We start from the raw sequence: 14,335 nt of genomic DNA on the forward strand, positions 1-14,335 counted from the left end.
AAGGGTGCTGGGAACCTGGGCCTGCTTGTGTGGTCACTGCATAAAGGTGTTATATTGCCATCCCTCAGTGCCCAAACCCAGTGTACAGTCATTCCATCATCTAGTATAATTGAAGCGCTGGTCTACCTTGATTTTTACTAAATTTTCTGTTTTTCTTTTAATTCAAGTTTAAAATGTAATCATGAATGTTAGTCTGTCAGTCATTTGAACTTGAACCGTATTAACTCTGCTGTGAACATTTGTACAACTGAGGTATTCTCAAAATGTATTTCTAATATGATGCTCGTGAAGATACTGGGTACCTTTGGAAGGAAGCTCATGGTCTTTGTGCTACTGTTTCGTGGGAACTTCGTGCGTTTCAGGTTTGCTGCATTTCAACCCATCAGCTTTGCTTTGATATTTGTTAGCAATTATAGGAATGAAGCATAAAGTTGATAATTAATGATGGCTTTCTGTATTCATTTAAGGTAAGCTATAGCTGCAAGTACAATATTCTCTGTATTGTTGAGTGTCCATTTCTTGAAATTCAGAGCAGACTCTTTTTATTTTAGCTTATCTTCTTCTATCCTCCCTCTTTCACTTTTGGAGTAAGGAGAATGTGAATTTATAACCATTGAATACAAGTAATTTAAATTAATTAAACACAGTTAAATCAATAGGATGATATAATGAAGCAGGTGACTCTTACCTCTGGGACTTTGGGTTTTGCACACAACTCCAGATAATATGTCAGTTGGTTACTAGCATTTGAAAATTTGAAATGTCCTAGAAAAAAAATATATACATATTTCTTTTTATTTTACTCAGAATTAAAATATTTATAAACATACAGTATAGGAATCTCATGCATCTTCATGTTACTAAATGCCTCATTGATTTTGGAAGTAAATTCAGGCAAAGATTTAAGGCATCTACTGTGAGCTGGAGAAGAGGATGCTTGTACAAGTATTTATTGATACAGGCAGTGAGAAATAATTGTTAAATGACATCAACATTCAGCCAATAACCTCCACCTCACTGTAGCTTATAAATATAATTGTGAATTTACTTAATGTTATCATGGGAAATGAATTGAATACAGACAATTATAACGTTAAACAGAATGACAAAATGAAATTCGGGACGTGGTTTTGGAGTCATACGTTGGTGAATTTCTGTAGAGAGGCCTTCAGAAGAACACGTGGCCGTAGGTAGCTGGAGACAGCGCTGTAATCATTAAGTGGTCAAACTAGGCTGTAACTGCACCATCGGTTGTAATCAGAATCTTCCTTTCTTTAAAAAAATTTTTTGAAAAAATTATGCATAGTTTAGCTGTGGCAGCAAATATTTGAAATTAATTTAATATTTAATATTATGAAAAAAATGCAACCTGTTCTTTAAATGGAGTTATTTTATATTCTGCTGCATCATCTTCTCTTTCCTTCTCTAGAATGAATCCATGAATCTGATACTCAATTCAGAATGTTTTAATTATGAACTATTTTTCATTTGCTTCTTTCTTAAAAGAAATGCAGGCACTCTAAGGCCTAAGCCCAAAATACATGCTGAGCTTAGTAAAACTACTCTTTCTTTCCTCTTTGGTGAGAATTGGTGACGAAGATGCTATGGTGAAAAATGCCTAGCAAATAAATACTGCCTCAATCTTGTACAAAATGGGACCTAACACCAAGACAAGCTAAGTGTTAAGATTTTGTTTCCCTTCTGCAGAGTTTTGATTCATTCCCTTGAGAACTCTTAACATACAATTCAGCATACCCATTTTGCTGTACATTAAGACGTGGTTTTGTTTAATATGATAAAATACCCCAGTAGTGAGTATGGCTATAGGATCCCTTGATAATATGCTTAGCCGAATATTCACCCTGTAGGCAAGTAGACTCCCTTTATAGAGTAGAGACCGGGGGACCAGGAGCAGGAAGTCACCAGGAATTTGCCTGGGGTGTCTGACAAGTGTCACCTCCAACGCTTTTAGGAGGATTGTCCCACACTTACCAAGCCAGATGTCCAGTTTGGACTTGGAATCTTAGAACTAGATGATGTTATCCTTCCCACACTTTGGACAGGTGAAGGAGCCAGTGTCCCTAGAGGTTAAAGTCGAAATGCTGATTAGTGATGGACCCAAAAGTCCTTTCTCAATGATAAATTTTAAAGTAAGTATAGATTTAAAAATGAATACTTATATTTTGGTACAATAATGTTTTCTTTGATAATATTTGCGAGGTTTTCTCCAGCTGCAGAAATTCTGTAAGTGTGCATGTGGTTTGATTTATAACTCATGCTTTTATTTCTGCTAATGCTTTCCTATCATAAATCTGCCCAAATAGATTGACATCCATTTATTAAACTTTTTATACCATGTGTTTGTTTATTTTTGTGAAACGGTCTAAGACATAAGAAACAGTTAGCTTATTATAGATCTGAAGTTGGGCATTTTGTTGTTACTCTTGCTTTTTTCAGTGGATGTGGTTAGATAAGTTGGGTGTGGTATTCTGACCTGCAGGTAAGGAGGAAACAATAAGTCTGATTTGGGGACAAGAAAGCCTGTGGTCATGAGAACTTTGAAAGTATGGATTTGGGAGGTAAATTGAGATTTTTAAAAAAGTAAACGGTTTGATTTACAATAAGACGTTTCATTTTGATTTTCATTTTCCCTAAAGTTTTAGAAATTAAACTTAAACACTGGATAAATATATATACATTTGATACAAGGATAGATTGATTTTGTTAAAGGTACCGTAAGTAAAGGGTCAGTTCTTACTTCTATCAGCTTAACATCTTCCTTCTAAAAATGTTTAGGTCAGATATTCCTGAGAGATTTTAATCTGACATGTGCGTTTTTACCAGTCCTTCCCACCATATGCATGCACACATGTGCACACACACTCACACATTGCAACTTTCACATTTTTAAGGTACTGGATCATTTTCTGTTGTATTTCTTACCTGGGGAAAAGTAGCTTCAAGCCCAAATCCTACATAAAGTGAGAATTGTCATTTTTGTTTTCAAATAGCAAAAGATATGTAGAATTAATTTAAATTTGAACATTCTGTTTAGAAGTAATATTGAGAAAAATGATTTTTTTTTTTTCCTGACAGCATGTAAGGATCTAATATATGTCAGACTGTTTTGTTAGGTACTGGCAAAACAGATAAACAAAGAAATTGCTCTGCCCTCTTGAAGCTTAGCATTTAACCATGCTGATTCTCTAAAACTTGACAGGCATTTCCAGAGACATTTAATAAACCTCTGTGTTCAGTTGATTTTCAGTCTGTCTTATACATAGCGCTGGAGCAACAGTGTAAAAATCCCTATCAGTTATGCTATATGTATATTTTTTTAACTGTGCTTTGTGTTATTTTTTCATAATTTTTAGACTGAAATGACCTTTCTGAAGTTTTTAATAGACATTAATAATGACATTCTCTCAAGAGACTATCCAGCATCGGTGTTCATATATTTCATGTGAGACCTATGAAATTTATTCACATGTTCACATACTGATTCATCCAAAAATATGTATTGACAGTCTGCTGTGTGACAGGACCCTATTTCCTGTGTAGTAATAAGGGTGACACATCTTAATAGTTGAAGTAATAATAGTTAACTTTCATTTAGTGCTTTTGATGTATCAAGAGCACATCTGTCACGCGAAGGGGTGGATGGTTTTATATTCCCATCTTCGGTTGAGGAACCTGAGGCATGGAATGTTGAAATGAGCGGCCCTGGTTCCATAGCTGGTAAAAGTAGGGGGCAGGAATTCATCATACCCATAGCTTGTGAGCTTCACCAAGTATCCTTCGTGGTCACGTATATAGATAAAGGACTGTTTTTTTTTTAATGCCTTTGTCAAATTAATTTGATGTGTTTTATGAAATACTTAGAGTTCTCTGAAGTACTGATAACTACTTACAGTTTTCCAATTCTCACTACTGAAATTTTTCTTTAACATATCTGTTTTGTTTTTGTACCTTTGATTTAGTGTTTGGTACATTGACTTGCTCTCAAAGTACCATTGTTTCAGGCCCCTAATTACGAGAAGGCGATTTAGACCACAGGGCCTGACTTCTGGGATCATCTGGTTTGGGGGAGGTTCCAAAAGATTTGAATGTAACAGCTCTGTGGCAGTCACTTCTCTCCCCACTCCTCTCACATCCCTCAGGATCAGTAGGTATAATTGAGCTAATAGCCCTTTGTTTTGAACCCCAAGACGACGTTAGGCATTTGCATTAGAAACAGTGGGCGGTTGAATCTCTCAGTCTATTTGAAAGTGCAGACCTTACTCATCCACTGGCCTCATATGATGGACGAGGCTATAACTGGAAGTTCCATTTAAAAATAGAAAGTTTCCTGTTTGAGATGTACTTGTAGGGTTTTGTACTGGCCCCTTCCTATGATAATATTATAAATCTTGTTGTTAAATATCATGTGTTTTGGGGAAAAGCTCCATGTAGGCTTTTCTTTCCTTTTTTAAATTACAAAACTTTTCCCATTCCTTACCCTCCTGACTGTGGAAATCTGAGGTTATGAATATCTGCTTTGCCAGGCACTGAAGTGCTTGATACTAATTGGATTTTATTACCACTTTCACAATTGTATTAATGGCAAGATCCATAAAGGAAATGGTCAACCGATCTTATATGAGTAGTTGTGTGAATTGCTAAACTTACATCAGATAATTTTTTCTGCCTCGTGTTTTGAACCAGTTATTACTTTATTCTAGTTCCTCTTTCAACTTAGACAGTGGTATATCTGCTCTGTGTTAATATTATAGTATATGGAATCTACCATAAAAGTATCCTCCAAATTGCAAGTTTTCCTTTTTTAATCTCATATGTCAGGCTCATTTGTAGCCGGTTTAGATAGATAAGGATTTCACTGTAGCTTGATGTTAGTTCTCTGTAACCTTTCAGATATATTAATCAAAAAAGCCAAACTTAATAAAGCATCTAGCTTAAAATGGGTTCATCTGAAATATTGTACAGCCACTGTCTTTTCACAATAGTAAAACATAAAAGAGTTTAAGCCGTGCCAATTTAGCGTGCTTAACACTGTGTAAGTACTTCATTTTCACTTAATAGATTTTTACCTATGCTTTGTTTTAGCTCTGAACAGGTTTCCTTTGACCTCAGAATCACTAATGCAAGGAAAATTACCATATCGTGAGATCATTTCCCCTATTTTTTCTGATTTGCAGAATAATAAATCCTGCCAAGGCTTAGGGGGGCACACACGGCCTGAGGGAAAGCCTATTCACTGCTATTTTCTAATTGTCTTTTTAAAAAGTTAACCAAATCATGCTAATTAATCTGATTTCCGTGCTAAAACAGAGCTAGTTTTAGAGTGCTTTTTGAGTGTCTTTTTTCACAATTACTACTTAAATTTCAAGTTGGGCTCTATCTGGATTTGCCTTTTAAATCTGCTTTATTTCATGTCAGATTTGGGCCCCAAACAAACTCATAAACGAACAAATAAAAACCCCTAAATTCAGAATCAGAATCATCAAAACAAAACAGATACACGCACCCAATTTTTCCCTCTTTCATTGGAAACTGCTTGATCATAACGTGCTCTGAGTATAAAAAACATAAGAGAGCCTTTAACATAACAGGAGAGAGCAGCGTCAGCCCGGCTCTGCAGCTCCTTGCCAATTGAAGTAAGGAACGCTCTGGCTGTTGGGACTTTTAAATCTAGACTTAAAAGTTATTTGTTCTGTTTAGCATTTTTAAAATGATTCTATTAGGAATTGTTTGTGCTTCAGTTTTAATTTTAACTCATAATGATTGTAAAGCACCCTGGGATGCTTGCATGAAGGGTGCTACAGAAATGTAGAATTGTATTGTGTTCTAATATGCAGTGTTATTATGGGGTGCTAGTTTCCTCATGGACAATTCATAGGTTGCAGAATTCCTCATTGTAGTGAAGGTGGCTGACTTTCATTGTCTTTTTTTCTTTCTCTCATTCTTACTCTAAAACTTTATCCTCCTTAGTCATCATCTTTTTCTTTACTTTCCTCTTTTTAAAGAAGTTTATCTTGTATTGCAGTATTTTCCCATAAAAATGCTAATCTAATTTACTTTACTCTGAGGGGTTAAAGATGCAAACCAGGCGATATGTTGAAAGTTGAGAAAGATTAAAGCTTTAATTTCTAGGACTATTTGAGATCACATTCTTATCTAGACAAGACAGGGTACTCATCATTGGGTACCACCCACTGTCCTCGGCTTGTCCCGTTTTGCTGTCAATCCAGCATTTGTTCCCAAGCAGTTCAGAAATGTGGAGCTAACCGAAACAAGTATTAACTTTATGCAGCATCACAAAAGTATTTTCCAGAATGTATTGAAACTCCTGGTTTATGTTAACATAGGACAGAGCTTGATCTCGTTTTCTTTTTATTTCTTAATGGAATTATTTCTTTTAATATATTTCTTCACCAACTTGGTTCTGTCACTTTTTATGTGAGTCTTTGGTGTCATCGCTCTTTGCTATCACTTTAATTAGTAAGCTAGTGGCTTTCCTTACATAGGCATCAAGAATGGAGCCCTGTGAGTTTGGGTGAGTCTCCATGCCTCAATTTCCTCATCTGTAAAGTAGGAAGGGAAGAGTGTCAATTTTCAGGATTGTTAGGACATTTAGAACAGTCCTCAGTTCTAAAGTATGTGATAACTTTAGTTTTTCTAAAAGGTGGGATTGAGAGATGAAATCACACTTGGTGGGTACTGTGTGCTCTAAGAGACTTTGCTGCCACATGGAAGATTTTGATTTTGACGCAAGCTTCACTTATGGAAACAACCAAGAGCTTTTCCTTTGTGAAACAATGAAAGGAATGGGTTATAACTCATTCTCACCTTTAAGGGACACTTTTAGCACCATTCTTAGAGTCATTGTAAAGTTCCGATGTATTCTAAAATGGAAGTGGGGGAGACCCAAATGTGTTTAAGTAAGCACATTTGTAAGTTAAGCAATATGATACTTCAGACTGGACAGTGTGAAAGAAGATAAAGATGCCTCATGGGACTGTCGTCTGGATGTGAGTTTTTCCCAATATCCTTTCCTTTTACACTCCTCACCCCGACTCCCCACACTCCCCACACTCAAGGCTCTGTCCAACCTTTATGCACCCATTGTAGCACTTTCCACATTGTTCTGAAATTATCTGTGGACTAACTAGGCTCTCAGTGTACACTAATTGACTGCCACAAAGGGTCTAAATTTTATTCATCATCACAATCCTAGATCCTGGCACACAGTAGGATCTCAGGAATATTTGTTAAACTGAAACAGCCTTATACGATTTTCACCATGTTAATTTCATGAACCAGTAAACTGTCAGTAATTTTATTAGTAGTAATTTATAGATACTTGTATCTGTGGTATCCTACCTTACAAAATATTTTTCCTATTAGATTTAATTCTGAACTTTTAATTTACCTAACCAAAAGCAAATTACTTCTGAAGTTTTGTCTGAGAAAACCTACTGATATTTGAAGCCGTCCCATATTTTTACTTATATTGTCATGTTCTTGAATATATGTTTGTAAGCAGAACAATAGTCTTGGGGAGTATATGGGACCCAGAGATCTGAAAAAATGCTATAAAAGACCTAATTAAATGTCACTATTAAGCACAATCTTTAACACCATATTTCTAGGCACATTTAAAATTTTTCTTCTGTAATCGAACATATATTTCTGTGTGGCTAATACTTTTTATTTTGTCTCAGTTGTGTTATATTTGAGAGCCACACTTTTTTACTATTAGTTCCATTTGTCCATTTCTCATATTTGAAAATAAAGAGGGAAAATTTCAATAACAGAGTCAAATGATTTATACACGAATATGCTGATGCCATGAACATGGAAATGTTAACAGTCAGCACCACCCCTTGTTAGCTCACAAGGTCCATCCCTCAGTAGATGTTCTAAAGACCACATTTGGCATTGGAGACTCTGTTTAGGACTATAAACACACAATTTGTAAAAGTCAGCTGTATAAAGGTCCAGAATCACCTGAATTTAGAGAGAGCTGCAAGTGTAGATAAGTGTTCAGCCATTCCAGAGTGGGCCTCAGGGACTTGGTTTGTCCACCCTTCTGCATGAGCACCAGCTCAACCTGGAGCACACACCTCCACTGATGGACGGGGCTCATTATTTCATCAAGTACAACCCGTCCAGCACATTTCTACCATTTCACCATAACTCCTAAAGAGGTGATTACCGGTATATGGCATTTTTCTGAACCGTGAAGCATTTTCGTAATGTTGATAGAGATGAGCCAGATTAATTTGATTTTTCTCTATGACGTAATCCAGAGGCAACATTGGTTTATATTTATCTAGTAGACATGGGAAGTCTTGTCTAACAGCTGACAATATCTAGTAAAACACATAAATCAAGGACGTGATTTAGCCCTTAGTCTCCTGTGAAATCTTGGATCAGATCTGAGTGAGGTCCACAGACCTGGCAGTGGGCTTCCAAGGGTGTGTGCAGACCCTGAAGTTATGTCACTTTTGGGAGTATCTGTGGGGAGAGCTTTCATAGGTTTCATGAGATTCCCAAAGAGAGTTCTGTACTCCATAAAAAGCTAAAGGCCAGACTGTCCTTTCTCCCTAATTTTTAGGCATTTTGGCTTAAAATCTAATAGTGTTCATGTCAAAAGAGGATATAAAATCTGTGAAGAGTTACAGAGCCTAGTTCTAGTATTTACTTTTGGAAAAATGGATTGTTCAAACTACTTTAGTTCTTTTTTTCACTCTGTGGCTGAAAGTTTTTTAATATGCTCTATTTAGGACCTCTGGAACTTAACACAAATTTGCTATCTTTTTTCTGCTATTTCTAAGCACATATGCTAGAAATTTTAATCTCCATAGAGGATGGGAGATTTCACGACACAGCGCCATCAGAGAAAGTAAGCAAACATTCCCCAAATATGCAAGTTTGTACAGAGTGCTTAAGATTTAGAATCTTAGGACACGATTTTTGCTATAAAACCAAACTCATTGAATTTAGATTTATCTAATGGAAAACTTGTGAAAATTCTATTTGGAGAAGCACAATGTTTAACTTAATAACGATGAGTATATTTTTAATAATCATATTATAAGCAAGATACCAAGGGGCTTTAACCCTCCTAAAATTATTTTTAAAACTGTAGACGGAGATGTTTGCACAGTGAGTGCCTGCGAATGGATGGTGTGTGTGATAACTGAATTTTCTGTAGTCACTGACAGAGACCCTGTAGGACCTCTGTTTGAGAAGACAGAGGGATTTCATCGAATCTTAAAGCTGTTAGGAGGGACCTTGGAGATTGTCTAGTTCAATTCCCTTCATATTTCAGATGAGCAAACGTAAGCCTCTATGTGCAGTTAATTTGAAATATTACATACCCTTAGTAATAATACACCTTTTAACAAATGTTTTCCAGTTTAAACTCTTTACTGACATATTCAGTTGGTTGGAGTAAGGTTTCAGTGTGTAGTGAGAAAGAGCTAGATAGGTACTTATGCAAAAGGACAGAACAGAGAATCTGGTTAAAAGATATTATGTGGACCTTACATAAAATTACTTATGTGGCAAAGCCATATGAACTGTGAACCAACATTTTCTGTAAAAATTATGAATTGGATATTTAAATAATTAATTAAAATTTCTGTGATTTGAAATGATCACATTTTCCTCTTTAGGAAATGTAATAAGAAAATTCGAATTGGATGTGTTCTCTTGGTGCTTCGTTTTGTATTCCTTTGGAGCTCTGTTCTGAGTTTCCACTTTTAGCGCGGTACAAGGGTTACTTTGTGTGAAGATGTCGTTTTCAGGCACTGGGATCGATCAAGATGGCAAGAGCCATAACTATGACAACTGGAGTTTAAGTAAAATTTAGGAGTGACTAGTCTCTTCTCAACAAATTGAGATTCCGAATATGCCCCAGTTGTATCTCCCAAGAGGATAGCTTAGAAAGCAATAGAGGATCCAGAGGGAAAGATTTGGGAAACATAAGCTAACATGCACAAACAGAATATTACACTTAGAAATCCTGCCATTTGCTTCTCAGAAATTGAAGCCCATTTCCCTTCCTTCCCGCCCCCAAATACCAGATGGGGACTACCTGTTAATTTTCAGCAAATTCGTTCCATGTCACCATCTCATATGATGCCTTTTAGAGCTTGTTTGTAGTTTTTGATATCCTTTGGGACTAAAAGAAAACCCCATTTCCTGAGAATCCCTATTAAAATTGTATTTGAATGTGGAGTTGATTCATTTGATCTGAAATTAAACTTTGACCTTTGAATTTTCCACACACATATAAGACTGCTGTAAAAATTCAGGCCATAGGCAGACAGGACATGAAAAAAGGAGGGAGACATCAGAATGTATGAAGCTGCACTCCTCAAAAAATAAAAATGTAGAAGAATAGAGAGCCAGCAGTTTGACAGATTGTTCAGTAAATGCTCATTTTATTGAAAATTATAAAAAGGTGCTTAATGCCTCTGTGCCATTAATACAATACATAAAAAGGTTACTGTCAAGATTAGTGTTGCAGTCTTGAAAATTAACTGTAGGCCTCTATGCATCACTCTGCATTGACTGAGAAGTTAAAGGTTTCTGTATATACATTTTGCCTGTGCAGACATTTATTTCAGAAAATAATTATTTTAGACTTTATGCCAAAGACATTAGCAGTGATGTGCTTTCATTTAAAACATGGACATAACAGATATATATTACAGACAAGGTAGGCCATGAAAATCGCCTTATAGAATTAAACCTGTGCAAGATTATTTCCATTACTGTCTCTCTAGAGTATTCCAATTCAAAACATACATTTCTTCCTACAGAAAAAGATATTCAGATTCCTTAGTTGAAATTAATTAGCATTCAGAAACCAGATAGCATGTTTTTGGGTATTCATGAGATCTCTGTTTGAAAAAAATGTTTTTAACTTGTAGAAATGTGTTGCAACACACAGATGGGAAGAAAAAGAAAAAAAAAATCTCTTTAGCAAGCACTGTGTGTAAAAGGAATATTACATTTTGCACGCTCCTGATTGCTCTGTGTAAACAGTTTTTGACATCTGTCTTTATAGTTTTCGAGGAGAGGAAGACTTTGTTAAAAGAATCATTTTTATACAGCAGTCACCATTTTAGTCTTGCTTTACCTGTATTATGAAAGCAGATGGTCTGCATGTCTTTTGAATATTTATAACTATCAAAAACAATCTCTTGCTATTCACCCTTAGGCTTATGAGATGTCAGGACTGTTCTGGTTGAAAAAAATCATCTTGGGTGTTTACAGAAAGAGGATTACATTAAGCTGAAATGACTATACATTTTCCAGTTTAATATTTGTCCATCAGCTGTTTAATCGTATTTAGATAATTGTGTAAATAAGATGGGTAGCCTTTGCCCTCTCTGTTGATGGAGCCTGAAAGCTTTAAACATGGGTGAACCACCATTTTGGAGATGCTCTTGCTACCTCCTCCCACCTAAGTTAAACCATCCACAAGTCTTTAGTAAGTTTGGATCATGATATCACAGTCCTGTTAAAAAAAAAAAAAAATTGTGCACGGAAAGCCAGAATGGAGATCACATGAAATGCTAGGGAGCTGCTGGCTTCCGGGACAGGCTGTTTAGTTTATTAGAGTATATTGTAATATGCAAATATGGTACAGTACTCAATTACCCTTTAAAGATGGCATGGCTTTCTCTTTATTCTCCATGAGAATGAAGAGCTGGGAGGGTATTTTGGAAAACTTTTGGTATAGTGGGGGTTAACTGTTTTTTGACTGGAAGCTGAGCAATCAGAGATAACAGATTTTGCTGTGGTTGGTTGATTTGGCAGAAAAGCATGAACAGTTTTGGTTTAAATGATTGAATAACCTGATTAGCATTGTTTTGGGGTGGGTTTTTTTGTTGTTGTTAAAGGCACAACAAAGCAATTTTAAGGGTAATCAGATCCCTGGCTCTCCCCAGTTGACGAACCTTTTCCCAGAAGGCCTCACCTCTCCCGAATCCTCTTCCTTGGCTACTGAGATGACCAAGGAGAAAAATAAAACTGTCTGCCTTCAGTGTCTAAGTGTGTTATAAATACATACCTCAGTGTGTGTCATATTCTAGCAGAGGTTTGAAAGAATATAATATTTTGAAAAATTGTGTAACCTCAACCAATTCCTTGTGGGTTTTTTGCTGTTTTTTTGATTTTCAAATTTGGAGATCTGCTGTATCTTAGAGCAAAGGTTCAGAATGTTCTAACTGTGTCGAAGTCAGGCTTTAGAAAAATTCCATCCTTACCTTTTCACAATTAGAAAGGTTATAAATAATGTATTTGGCTGAAAAGGAAGCTCAGCCTGTGGCAGATGGTATCATTCTAGAGTACTGGGGTTTCTGTGAAGATGGCATTCTTTCAGATCGGAACTTCAGCAGACTCTCAGAAAGAACCGAGGCTCCTCATAGCGAGTAGACATGTGCTTTATGGATCTTAGAAAAGCTTACAACTTGGCTCCTAGGATGAGAATATTGTGTCACACTGGGGTTATGAGACCCACAGCCAATTTCTGCCGACTTTCAAATTGTATTTCCCGACGCTGAAAGCTGTGGCCTATTCATTGGTCGGTGTCCTGTGTAGCGTTTGAACTTGGCATTTAAACCGAGCGAGTTTTGTCAGCCTGATTGTTTTATTCTCTGAACATTGATGTTTTACACAGACCGGCCACTGAATAGGAAAACTTGCAATACGAGTTGTGCCTTTTTCAGAGTGCTTTGGGGAGCTCATATAAATAGACACCAAGAGAAAACTGGAGTAACATAACCACCGAGCATTGCGACTTCCGAGACATCTGTGAAAAACCTGGGAAGGGATCTCTTGCAAATTAATGAACGAAGGTTCTTCAAACTATGAGTTCTATCATGACAGCTAAAAGTAATAGATTTAAAAGATTCATGTGACAGTTAAGCTGCCATTACCTTTGACCTTTAAGAACAAAAAAGAGAGGAGGATTTTCTGGTAGCCTACAGTAATGGCTTATTTCAGTGATCTTTTATTGATCACCTGACATGTGCACAGCCCTGTGATGAGTCCAGGCTGCATGGAGATAAGACTCAAGGCTCAGAGCCTAGTAGAAAATAAAGAGCATGACCAGTGCTATAGTGGTGCTCTGTGTGGGATGTCTGGGAAGTCAGGAAAGGCCTCCCAGAAGCGGAGATACCCCTGAAATACATCCTGAGATGAGCAGCTGTTACCTAGAGGTGGGAGGGGGCATGGTTCAAACATCTAAATCACGGAAGTGCTATGTGTCTTCCTGATGTTAGCTACCAGGTGCAGGCCGGCTTCAGAAGATACCACCACATTGGAATATTGCAAGTGGAAATATATTTTTTCCTTGGTGTTTTCCCTTCTTATCACTTGAGTCGACTGGTAACTTAATAATTTAATTAGTATATTCTTCGTTCTTTGCAAGAAAATTTGACTTAAAATATATCATTTAAAAATTTTATCTGATACGTTTCTGTTAATTAAAAGCATAGTCTTTCGACTGATCTGAAATGTGATCGTATAATAAAAGCCCAATGAGGAAGAGGAGGCAGAGAGTTGTTATAGTAAAATTAATATCTCTTAAGTCCATCCTTCGTTTGCCCAGCCTCTGTGCTAATTGCATCATATTCATTATTTTATTTATTGTCTGTCGAAGGGTAGATAGCATGTCTCTTCAGGTCATTATTTTTCTAGTGACCTGCCCAGTGCTTGGCACACAGTAGGAGTTCAGTAAATATATACTGAATGAATGCAAGAAAATGCCTTAACATAAGAACGGATTCTCAAAACAGCCCCCTGAGCTGAGTGCTGCTCTCGTTCCCATTTAGCATGGGGAACTGCGATAGAGTAGTCAATTAATTTGATTAAGGTCACACTACCAGTGTGTGACACATCTTGGACTTGAATGCAGATTTAGGTGATTCTGTTTCATCAAATGAACATTTAGTGTATATTTAATAAATGCCAGGCATTTGGACTGGAAAATAATATGGAGCCCCAGACCTGGAGGAACTCACAGCTTTGTGTAATCTTTTTAAACCAATATCTCCTTTTGATTGACATAAGAATCCCAAGCCTCTCTCCTTAAAAACATGGGTCTTGGTCTTCCCCCTATATATCCCCACCACCTAGGAAAATATTACCAATTTTGACCCTCAGTTATTTGTATTATCAAAACAATAGGTGTTTCTTTATGATTTTCCAAATTTAGGGTTATAGTAGTGAATCTGATCCTTCAAAAGCTATGTGTGCCACGATATTCTGAAATCTCACCTGCCCTTGAAACTCACTAGTCTAGTCAGATGCTCTA

At 36.6% G+C, this 14,335-nt stretch overlaps 1 protein-coding gene across 7 annotated transcripts in view; it reads left to right on the forward strand.

Moving 5' to 3' along the window:
- SATB1 (SATB homeobox 1) overlaps window positions 1-14,335 on the forward strand; it is a 90,373-nt gene that overhangs the window by 24,591 nt on the left and 51,447 nt on the right. The gene's annotated exons all lie outside the window — the stretch shown is intronic.

Source organism: Equus caballus, chromosome 16, assembly GCF_041296265.1.
Source record: "Equus caballus isolate H_3958 breed thoroughbred chromosome 16, TB-T2T, whole genome shotgun sequence".
Lineage (NCBI taxonomy): Eukaryota > Metazoa > Chordata > Mammalia > Perissodactyla > Equidae > Equus > Equus caballus.